At 43.4% G+C, this 12,596-nt stretch overlaps 1 protein-coding gene across 1 annotated transcript in view; it reads left to right on the top strand.

Annotated features, from left to right (window-relative positions):
• Nucleotides 1-12,596, top strand: part of si:ch211-102c2.8 — a 114,904-nt gene that overhangs the window by 16,056 nt on the left and 86,252 nt on the right. The window lies entirely within an intron of this gene.

Below are 12,596 nucleotides of genomic sequence, written 5' to 3'. Positions count from 1 at the left end.
AATTCACTAGACTCTGGGGTGGTTCCGGCGGATTGGAAAATAGCAAATGTGACACCACTGTTTAAAAAAGGAGGTAGGCAGAAAGCCAGTAATTATAGACCAGTTAGCTTAACTTTGGTAGTAGGGAAGATGCTGGAATCTATCATCAAAGAAGAAATAGCGAGGCATCTGGATGGAAATTGTCCCATTGGACAGACACAGCATGGGTTCATAAAGGGCAGGTTGTATCTAACTAATTTAGTAGAATTTTCCGAGGACATTACCAGTGCAGTAGATAACGAGGAGCCAATGGATGTGGTATATCTGGATTTCCAGAAAACTTTTGATAAGGTGCCACACAAAAGATTGCTTCATAAAATAAGGATGCATAGCGTTAAGGATAAAGTAGTAGCATGGATAGAGGATTGGTTAATTAATAGAAAGCAAAGAGTGGGGATTAATAGGTGTTTCTCTAGTTGGCAATCAGTAGCTAGTGGTGTCCCTCAGGACAATTTACATAGATGATTTGGAGTTGGGGACCAAGTGCAATGTGTCTAAGTTTACAGATGACACTAAGATGAGTGGTAAAGCAAAAAGTGCAGAGGATACTGGAAGTCTGCAGAGGGATTTGGATAGTTTATGTGAATGGACTAGGGTCTCGTAGATGGAATACAATGCTGCCAAATATTAGGTTATCCAGTTTGGTAGGAACAACAGCAAAAGGGATTATTATCTAAATGATAAAATATTAAAACATACTGCTGTGCATAGGGACCTGGGTGTGCTAGTGCATGAGTCACAAAAAGTTGGTTTACAGGTGCAACAGGCGATTAAGAAGGCAAATGGATTTTTGACTTTCATTGCTAGAGGGACGGAGTTTAACACTAGGGAGGTTAGCTGCAACTGTATAAGATGTTGGTGAGGCCACACCTGGAGTATGGTGTTCAGTTTTGGTCTCCTTACCTGAGAAAGGATGTACTGGCACTGGAGGGTGTGCAGAGGAGATTCGCTGGGATAATCCCAGAGTTGAGGGGGTTGGATTACAAGGAGAGGTTGAGTAGACTGGGACTGTACTCATTGGAATTTAGATGGATGCGGGGGATCATATAGAAACAAATAACATTATGAAGGGACTAAATAGGATAGATGTGGGGAGGTTGTTTCCACAGGAGGGTGAAAGCAGAACTAGGCGGCATAGCCTCAAAATAAGGGGAAGTAGATTTAGGACAGCTTGGGAGGAACTTCTTCACCCAAAGGCTTGTGAATCTATGGAATTCCCTGCCCAGTGAAGCAGTTAAGGCTCCTTCATTAAATGTTTTCAAGATAAAGATAGATAGTTTTTTGAAGAATAAAGGAACAAAGGGTTACGGTGGAAAAGTGGAGCTGAGTCCACAAATGATCAGCCATGATCTCATTGAATGGCGGAGTAGGCTTGATGGACCAGATGGCCTACTCCTGCTCCCAGTTCTTAAGTTCTTGTATAATTTCATAATTCCCCTTTGCCTTCTACATTGTTTTCTTTTAACGTCCTTCCTCTCCTCTACAGTCCATGTATTTAGTGTACAACTTTTCCCTTATCCTCACTTTTTCCCTATTACAATCCTGGACTACACCCAAACAATGACTAGGATACTGGACAGAAATCCCAATATTTTATTTTAATAATTTCAGACTATGAGAAAGGATACCTCTTCCAGGAATGACTTCACGCAAAACCGGGATATGGTATATTAAAACAAACTTTATTACTAACACGGTATTAATATATCTTTAACATCACACAAGAAACATAGTTTACAATTACCCCTTAAACAATGCTAATCAATACAGTGACACAATGACCCTTAACTGCTAACTTTACTTTCACTCAAACAGCAAAACCATCTCCGATCCCAATCCACTTTTAAATACAGTTAGCACTCAGGAATACTTGCTGTACAAATATGTCATGAATATTCCACTGTGAAAGAGGGATCTTTTGGCATTGCTTTAAAGGAAGAGACCTGACCCTGTCAGAACAATGCAGGATCTCCAGCTGAAGTATTCAGAAGCTGCCTTCATAGCTTGACTTCCAGCTCCCAACTAAAATTTATCTGTCTACAGACAGATCTTTGACTGAACTGTATTGAGAGCAGATGCTTGACTTCGGTTCACATCTCAATCTAAACTGATCCCTCAACATCTGACTGCTTCAGGCCTTGGCTCCTCCCATGAACTACACTGAACAAAATGGGTGCAATTCAACCAAAATGTTTCTAAGTGTCATTTTGCATGAGTTTGGCAGGGTGTTTCTCGTTGGCTTTTTGGGTGAGATCCACACCATTAATCAACCACACATAGTCATTATTCTGGTGCTTAGGAGTTTCTTCCTGGTCAAGCCCACACTTAGAAATGTTTTTATCACTGGGAGCTGAACTCGCCGGCCAGACTGGCTCCTCCAAGGTCAGGGCGCCATTTTGAGAGGGTGCCCCAATCTGCAAGTTGGCTTGAGGGTTCTCACATCCCCCTCCCATGGGCAATGTCACCCTCTGCACACTTGGGCATTACCCCACACTCCCCCCAAGTGAGGAACACTCTGCTATGGGTCCCCACTTTTCAGGTCTCCCCAGCACCCCCTCCTTTCGGGACTCCACTCTTCAACTCTCCAACCTTTATTAGGCCCCTTCATACCCACCCTTCAGCCTCTCAACCTTCATACTACTTTCATCCCTCCTTTCATAAGAATGGCCCCCCTCAGGTGCAGATCCTTGGCACTGCCAGATGGACACCCTGGCAGTGCCGCTGCTAGCTTAGCTATGCCACCTAGGCACCTTGATGCCCGGATGCCAGAGGGAGAGTCGGGGACCACTCTTCCCTGTTGTCAACCACCCAGGGGTCTCGAAAGGCCTGGAAGATCCCCCAGGTGTCGTTAGGCCTGATCCACGTTTGTGTGGACCAGTATTAAATGGCGCCTCATCCAGGATTCGCTGGCCAGGCTGTTAGTTCCCGGGCCTCTGGAGAATACGGCGCAAGCATATTTAAATAAGTCGTAGAGCTCATTATAGGGAACCCTCTTAATATACAAAATAATCCATTAGCCATGCTTTTACGATGCTTTATTTACACCTCTGGCTCCTAAAAATCCAAGCTGTTTTACAAAGCAAGATTTAATAAACACTACTGCAGCAATCATACACACACTATCCCAGGCTTTTAACCCTTACTGCACGAAATACATATAATACAATATATCTGAAATTCCTACATTCATCACATCCTTATATCTTTGGTTTAGCACAGGGCTAAACAGCTGGCTTTGAAAACAGACCAAGGCAGGCCAGCAGCACGGTTCAATTCCCGTACCAGCCTCCCTGAACAGGTGCCGGAATATGGTAACTAGGGGCTTTTCACAGTAACTTCATTTGAAGCCTACTTGTGACAATAAGTGATTTTCATTTCATTTCATTTCACATGTCTCAGTCTGTTCTTGGGCTTTTAGCAGAATTTACTTTTCCATTGCTGCACTACATCACTGCTTGTTAATATTTTTAATTGTTTTATCTTCCAAAGCTCTATTCTCAGCCCCATAAAATTGACTTTTCTCCAACCTACCTGTATTGTTCTGGTTTCCATCATACTTGCGTCCTTTGTAATCATTATCTTAAAGCCTATTATTTTATGGTCACTTTTGCCTAAATACTCCCCTATTTCTTTTTGTTTCCATTCTGGGAAATTCCCGTTGCTTGATCCAATAACTCATCCTTCCTTGTAGGGTTTCTTGCATATTGGCTCAAGAAGGAGTCCTGTACAAATTGTAGAAACTCCATTCCCATATCCCCATTACCTATTACGTCTGGCAAGTAATTTTGGAGGTTTTGATACCCCACCAAATTATACTTCTATGCTCTTTCTTTATTTTTTTTTTCTGCATATTTCCTCCTTCATCTCTCTTCCACCATTATGTGGATTATTAATGTGACTGATCTTCATTATTTTATTTCTATCAACATGGAATCTGTTCATTACAATAGCTGTCATTTTCTTCTCCTACCGTTGTGATAAATGAATATGGCTACTCCATCTTTACTTTTCCCCACTCTACCTTTTTAAATATGTTATAGCCAATACTGTTTAATTCCCAGTCATGATTTTTCTGCAGCCATGTCTCTGTAATCCCAACTATATGTGCTTCAGTGCTTCAATGCATCGTATTATTGCATCCATTTCCCCCTCTTTATTCTGGATACTCTGTACATTACTGTACAGCCCCTTGGACTCATCCTTAATAGCAGTTCCTCTTATTTTATTTTAAACCATCTTTTTACGCTCCTGTTCTATAACTATTTATTCACTATAATTTATGTCCTTCTTTAGGCTAGCCGTCCTTTGCTCTGCTTTTTAGGATTGTTTTGTTTCTTCTTCCTTCTGTACATTTTAGCAATTTAAAGCCTTAGACAGCTCTATATTTTTTATATATATATTTGTTCAAAACACTGGCTAGGCCAACATTTATTGCCCATACCTAGTCCATAGAATCCCTATAGTGTTGAAGGAGGCCATTCAGCCCATCGAGTCTACACCAACCCTCTGAAAGAGCACTCTACCTAGACCCACTCCCCCACCCTACCCCAGTAACCCCACCTAACCTGCATATCTTTTGACACTAAGGGGCAATTTATCACAGCAAATCCACCTAACCTGAATATCTTTGGACGGTGGGAGGAAACTGGAGCACCTGGAGGAAACCCACGCAGACACGGGGAGAATGCGCAACTCCACACAGCCAATCACCCGAGGTGGGAATAAAACCGGGTCCCTGGCACTGTGAGGCAACAGTGCTAACCACTGTGCCACGGTGCTGCCCTCTGCCGTCCTTGAGAAGGTGGTGGTGATCTGCTTTCTTGCTGCTGTCAACATGTTATGGGAAGACCCACAATACTGTTAAGGAGGGAGTTCCAAGATTTTGATCTAATCACAGTGAAGGAACAGTGATATATTTCCATGTCAGGATGCCATGTGGCTCAGATGGAAATTTGCAGGTGGTGGTGTTTCCATGTATCAGCTGCCCATGTTCTTCTAGGTAGTAGATGTCTGGAGATTGGAAGGAGTCTTGGTGAATTGCTGAAGTGCGTCTTGTAGATAGTACATTCTGTTGCCACTGTGCGTCAGTGGTGGAGGGAGTGAATGTTTTTTTTGGTGAATGGGGTGCCAATCAAGCAGAGCTGCTTTGTCCTGGATGGTGTAGAGCTTCTTAAGTGTTATTGATCTGCACTTATTCAAGCAAGTGGAGAGTATTCCATTACGCTCCTGACACCATCTGTGTCTTGCAGATGGTGACAGGCTTTGGGACGAGTTACCCATGTCACAATTCCCAGCTTCTGATCTGTTCTTGTAGCTACAATATTTATATGGCTGGTCCAGTTCACTTTCTCATCAATGGTAACCTCCAGGATGGTGATAGTGGGGGATTCGGCGATGGTAATGCCATTGAATGTCAAGGTAAAATGGTTAGATTCTCACTTGGTCATTGCTGGCACTGGTGTGGTGCCAATGTTATCTACCAACAATCAGCCCAAGCTTGTATATTGTTTGGATCATACTGCATATTTAGCCTTTCCACTGGGACACTCGTCACATTCCATTTAAGGTGAAGTTGGTTCCATTAGTGCAGCTACTTCTGTTCCAGTACTGGTGCCAGTTTCCCATGAAAAACAACCATCTTTTCCAAACCAGTCTTTTCGCCATGTGTTAATTCTTCTTATCTATTTTTCTCTATGCCAGTTTGCACAAGAAACAGGCAGTAATCTAGAGATCATTAACCTCGAGGTCCTGTTTTTTAATTTAGCTTCTAATTCCTGATAGGGCTTCAACTGGACCTCTTTCTTGTTCCTAACTTGTTGTGACATGGGCTACAACAAGTGGATTTTTCCTGACTCTTTCCAAATTCCTTTCCAACCGCCTCAAACTATCCCTTATCCTGGCACTGGGTAGGTAAAACACCTTTCAGTACTCCCAATTGTGGGTGCTGCGGACTCTACCTATCCTCCTAATTATAGAATCCCCTAGCACTATCACATTTCTCTTCTGGATACCCTGAGGCAACACTTTGGATCTCTACCCTTTCCCACTTTAGGACTGACACGCTGGTCATCAGCAATCCAATTTGACCGCGTTACAATCTATGCACCACCTTGTTGGGATGGCAGGATAAAAGAGTGATACAAAAGAATAACAACTTGACAACAATGGCAGACAAAGCCCTTTACACATTCTCTGGCATTCCTCTCACTGTTTGAAAGAAGGCATTAGCCAGGCATTATTTTGAATGATTTAATGCCTTTGACAAGTGTGGTACCGACATGTTAAATGTTTGTCCGCTGTAATTTCTGTTCTCGGGTGCAAAGTTTTTGAAAGCAGAAAAGAGCAGACAGATCAGCATCAACAAGAGGAAAAAGGCTACTTTATATTTGACAGTCAAAGTCTGTCCTAAGGTTTAATTTCAATGAAATTTACTCAGCTTTACCGCTCCTGAAGCCCCTTTAAAATAAAAAAATAGTTGGCTTTAAACAGCTGACAGTAACCCGTTTTAACTTCTTAAACATAGTAAAACATCAAAGGTTTTATAGAAGGGCTTTTAAACAAAAAAAGGGCCCAAGAAGGAGATAATATGCCAGTTGGTCATGTAGGTAACCGTTGAGGTGAAGAGGGAAAGCATTTCCAAGGATAAAGGACTGGACAGCTGAAGCCACACTCGTCAATGGTCAGATGATAAGAGTTCTTGGAGGGTTGCTGGATTGAAGGAGATTAGGGAAATGTGAGGCCGTGGCAGAATTTCAACGTGACATTGAGAATTTGAATAGGACCCTGTAAATCTGCATCACTGCACATTCTATTGCTTTCATATTTAAAATATATCTCCCAAGGCAGTTTTTGCATAATGGCGCTTCCAGTTCAATGGAGTGTCTTGACGTGCCAGAAGTCTTATGTTTGGGGCTGTTTTCAAGCTGTTAGCTTTTTGGAACAGTGGATCAACCATGCAGCTGGTATTCTGATGGCTTTGGACATGATGACCCCTCTTTAACCAGAGCGACACTGGAAACTCAGGGCTTTGTTTCAGAAATGTATGTAATCTCATTTGAAGTCACTGCTTCAAAACCTTGAAAAAGGATAGCAAGTGAGTTGTTTGCCATTGACTCAGGGAAAGATTGATGCCAGATTGTTGTAGCGCTTTTATGGCACAGGTTACCTGGGCAACGACAGTTCAACAGAGAAGCCTGTCCATTTGTAGACAGGTAGTTGCATTCCAGTTCAGGGAGCTTGGAACTGGGAGTTGAAATATTACCAGTAGTTTAGAACTTTGTACCACAGAACGTGAATCAAAAGCTGCAGATTTGCTTATGAATCATAAAGTTGTTTGTGCAGTGTTGGTGGAATGGCCGTCTAAAAATTGCCTCTCAATGGGAAAAATTAAAAAATAAATTAAAAATAAACCCAAGGACCAGATCTCACTTGTAATGAATAGTAGTCTGAATTGTAATTGACTATGATAAGATCATCAGTTCTAATAAGACCGGAGGGTATACTTCAAGCCCCATCCATGGCCTGTCAGGTATGTCATGAGAGCTCCTTAGGTTGCTCAGTTTGATATTCATTGCAAGTGCTGCACTGACTGATGAGATCTGTGAAGGGAGTGCAGTTTTCAATACCATGTCTGGGTCAGACCCTATTCCCAGTTCTCTCCAGGTTTGACAAACAATATCCAGACTCAAAAGGTTAGCTGCTTCTCTCTCCATAGATGCTGTCAGACCTGATGAGAATGTATCTTTATCGGCTTGCTTTTTCTTCTTCTTTCTAGCAAAGCATTTGCACATAAAGGGTTCAGCTTGGCAGTTAGAGCTCTTTTCCTGACTGTGGACATGGTTTTTTTATCTTCGTGTTCCTCCACATCTGGCACTCGGGCCTTGATCTTTCTGCTGGCCTTTCGGAAAGTTGTACTTTCTTTTTATCATTGACTCTTGCTTGGAAAGTTTGGACTGCCTCTCAGTATAGTGCGCAGTCATATTGATTCCTTTATCAATACTCTACAGTTGTTGATTAGCCACTTCAGAGATTCTGCACTTGTCAATAACTTTCTTCAGAGTCCAGAGATGTGCAGGTTAGGTGGATTGGCCATGATCAATGCACAGGGTTACCGGGATAGGGTGGGGGAGTGGGCCCAGATAGAGAGGGTCAGTGCAGATACGAGGGTCAAGTGGCCATCTTCTGCACTGTAGAAATTCTGTGGGTTTCTAAACTTCTCTTCTCTCCGTAGATATGCTCCCAGCAGAACCTAATGGGCGAAATTCTCCGCCCCCCACGACGGGTGGGAGAATAGCGGGAGGGCCTTCTCGACATTTTTGCCGCCCTCCCGCTATTCTCCCACCCCCCCGCCGAAGTCCCGACCCGAATCGCTGCCGCCGTTTTTTTACGGCCGGCAGCGATTCACAGCTGTTAGATGGGCCGAAGTCCCAGCCCTTTCCGCCGTTTTCACGAACGGCAAACACACCTGGTCTTGCCGTTCGTAAAAATGGCGTCACAAACTCGCTTTTTATAACCATGGCACCGATTGGCACGGCAGTACCACGGCCGTGCCAAGAGTGCCATGGGCCCGCGATCGGTGGGCACCGATCGCGGGCAGCGGGCCCGATGCCCGCGCACTACTTGTCCTTCCGCCGCCCCGCAGTATCCATTCGCGGGGCGGCTGAGGGGCAACCCGGCCCGCGCATGCGCGGGTTTCGCGCAAAAACGCGATGACGTCACCCGCGCATGCGCGGGTTGGAGTCTTCCAAACTGCGCATGCGCGGCTGACGTCATATGACGCGTCAGCCGGCGCTAACTCCGGTAAGCGGGCTTAACGATTTTCGTTAAGCCCGTCTTGCCGGAGCCTACGGCGTCGGGCTGCTAGCCCCGACCGGGGACCAGAATCGGTCCCCCGTCGGGAAGGGGCGCGCTGCCGTAAAACCCGCCCGGGTTTTACGGCAGCTTTACGATTTCTCCCGTTTTGGGAGAATCTCGCCCACTGTTCCTCAGAAACCCTGTACAACTAATGATATCATCCTTAAGTTGTCCAAGCTCTCTCGAGTTAGCTGGATGTTTCAGTACAGTCACATACTGGTCGAAACTCTCCTTCTCTTCTTGAACTATAGTGTTAAACACAGAAAATTCCTAAATGACATTAGTAGAAGGATCAACATGGCTCTTTAAAGACTCCAAAATCTCACAAGTCTTGTTTTTCTTCTCCTCGGTGAGGTCCAGACAATACAGCTTGCCACTTTCCTTCCCCCATCAGTGAGAGCAGAGTTGTTACTCTAATCTGTTTGGGTTTCTTTGTCAGTTCTGTGGTAATCTCATAATTCTGCTATTGAGACTGGAAGAATTAACTATTGGATTTGTTTATTGTCACGTGCACCGAGGTACAGTGAAAAGTATTTTTCTGTGTGCAGCTCAAACAGGTAATTTAGTACATGAAAAGAACCTAGTTGTCACTACCCTGTGCAAAGTTGCAGACAAATGTTTTATGACTCAGATCCAGTACAGAATGAACACATGGCTTTCTTAATTCATTAATCCCATTTGTCCATGTGGTCAGACTTTTGTCCAAAATTGCACTTACCTTACTGGAACTCCACTTTGTAGAAATCTCCCCTGCTGTTTTGCACATCCAATGGGCTGCCTTACCACTGCCATGCCTAAATTCAAATGCTATCAAATTTCCCTCAAATCCCAATGGTCCAGTTCTGACATTATGCTTCATGTGTTGTATAAAAATGGCTAAGGCCTTTATTTGCAGACATTGACAACAGAGGTTATATGTACAAAAGTATTATCTGAAGACAACTTGCCCCAGCTCCTGACATCTTGCTACATTTGAAAGTACAGGCTTTTGTTTGGAGGTTATTTATTTTTATCGTAGCCAGACTGAGGAGGCAAAACAAGGCCTATTTCCAGGTTCCTACCAATCCTGCTTGGAGGTGTTAGTTTGAGTTCCTGACTGACCTTCCCTTTGATCATTCTTCTCTGTTCTGGAAGATGTCTTCTCTAAGGGTATTAAATTGGGTAAAACTTTTAATGCAGAACTCTGTGGATGTTTGTACCCGGGATGTCCATGAGAAATCCATCAGTTTGATTAGGAGAATAGTTAACAATGTCTGCAATGATTGTGGGATAAGGAGCTTTCTAAACAGATTACCATATTAGTCCTGGTAATGTAACTACTTTTAAAAATTCCTTCTTGGGATTTGCATGCTGCTAGCAAGGCCACTATTTGTTGCCCATTCCCAGTTGCCTTTGAGAAGGTGATAAGCTTTCTACTTAATATCATTATAATCAATGCAGTGTGGGTGGTCGAGCTCCAAGACTGGGACCAGAACCCAAACTCAGTCAGATTGATGTCAGATTGAGAGCCGAGACAGATTAATTCCGAATGTTGGTTTGGGTTTAGCATGATATCTTGTTGTGAGTGGGAGTCACTTTGGATGGGTTTGGTCCATTTTGGGTTTTCTAGTTCCAGTTGTAGTCATCACGTTTGATGTTCCTTCCTGGGTTTGTAATGTGGCTTGTTTAAATTTGCTAAATTCACACATGGGGACTGGATTGTAGCAAACCAGGAATATGTTCAAGCCTTGTGTCTTTTTTGAATAACCTGGAGCCTACAGTTCCCCAGTGCTTTCCCACTGGTAATGCCTCAGCCAATCAGAGTCAACATGCCAACCAATCAACATTCTTTTCTCCTGTAGTATAAATTGTTGTGATTGTTTGAAATTTGGTTTTCTTGCATTTGTCTTGATGAGTGCAAGACGAAAAGCTTCAGCAAAATGTCCCTCTTTTCAGTAATATTCAACTTTGTGCGACCAAGAGATTGTACTGGGTTTGCCTATATTTATGACTGGTTTGCCCCCTCGTTGGTTTGTTTGGACTCTGGCTAGTTCCTCTGTGATTCTTCTCTTGGTGTGTGGTTTGAACCTAGTTTGTAACTGGTTCATATTTTCTTTGAGTTTAATTTGACTTGATCCATTTGAGCCTGACGGTCAATCAACTCCAAGGGTGAAATTCAGTAAAAAGAGGAAATATGTTTTCTGCAGAAACCGAGATAGGACCTGTCCTGAAGCAAATTAAAAACCGCATATGTGAGCATGCAAATTATATCAATTTGATTTGAGGTACCAATCATAACATTTTATACGAGAACAAAGCTAAATAGTTGACCAGACCAGCGAGTGATCATTTACTTTGTGAATACTCATTGCTTCTTTTTCCAATGATTCTCCTTAGAATTCTCCATGTTCAGACATCTCTCTCCAATGTTCCAAACTGACCAGCCTGCTCTTTATGCCTCCATTCATTTCACATTGCCATCATTATCATAATTCTTCCTGTCCCTCACCCTCTTACTCTTATTCATAGAGTCCCTACAGTGCAAAAGGAGGCCATTCAGCCCATCAAGTCTGCACAGGATCTCCGAAGGAGCACCTCATCGAGGTCCACACCCTATCCCCGTAACCCCACCTAAACTTTTTTTTAGGCACTAAGGGGCAATTTAGCATGGTCAATCCAACTAACTGGCATGTCTTTGGACTGTGGAAGGAAACCGGAGCACCCGGAGGAAACCCACGCAGATGTGGGGAGAATGTACAAACTCCACACAGACAGACTTCCTCCTCTGAGGCTTTCCCTCTCTCCTCCTCTCATTTTTCCTTCCTCTCTCCCTCTCTCTAAATGTTTCTCTTTTTCTCTGTCTTCCATTCCCACCCTTGGCCTGCAATGATAGAAATCAAGAGAAAGGGATTAAGATTATGAGATGGCCAAAAGAGATTCCATAAAAGAACAAACTCTGGACACAGTAGCTACGGTTTAACTCAGTGGGGCCTCACCCTGTTCATGCACTAACAACATTAGGCAGCGTTTTTGAGCAATTGATGCACAGTGGGGCACAGTTCTTGGTCCAAGTACCACTTTCAGCCCACCATGGACAACTACTGAGTTTAATCAAAATCCAAGGTTTGACAGAGTGATTTATGCTATTTGTGACAAACTGGAATTTCTGCCTTTATTTTATCTGATAGTGTGATTCCAATAAAATAATCCAGCTGTGTCTCTGAGAAGTCAATATGAGGTTTCTTTTAACTCGGTGGCAATATTAATCAGTAGGTGGCTGATAAATGAGATTGTTGCACCTGTTGGCTTACTGAGAATGAACAATGACCCTTTGCTGGCTAGGCCAGCATTTATTGCCCATCCCTTATTGCCCTTGGGAAGGTGATGTGTATTTCTCTCATAGCCCACAGAACACAGCCCAACATGTGTATGTGAAATCCTGAACTGCCATCATTTTATGTTCATTCCTCCTCCATAGCTGTCTGAAGATGCCATTTCCCGATTACTGGTTATCGAACAGCACTCCCATTCGGAACCTCTGGTCACCGTGGAGGAATTAACGCATTTTCATTAACACATTGTTCACTCTGATGTGAGTCCAGGAAACTTTCTACTACCTTTTCTGTGAAGAAATGCTTCCTAACGTCATTCCTGCAGTCTCCACTGATAGTCCTGTTGACAAAATCTTTTACTTCAATATGTAATGCAGGGAACCTCCCAAGGTG

This window comes from Scyliorhinus canicula, chromosome 1 (genome assembly GCF_902713615.1).
Source record: "Scyliorhinus canicula chromosome 1, sScyCan1.1, whole genome shotgun sequence".
Lineage (NCBI taxonomy): Eukaryota > Metazoa > Chordata > Chondrichthyes > Carcharhiniformes > Scyliorhinidae > Scyliorhinus > Scyliorhinus canicula.
Note: the sequence above shows the minus strand (reverse complement) of the source record. Positions and strands in the feature narration are given on the sequence as shown.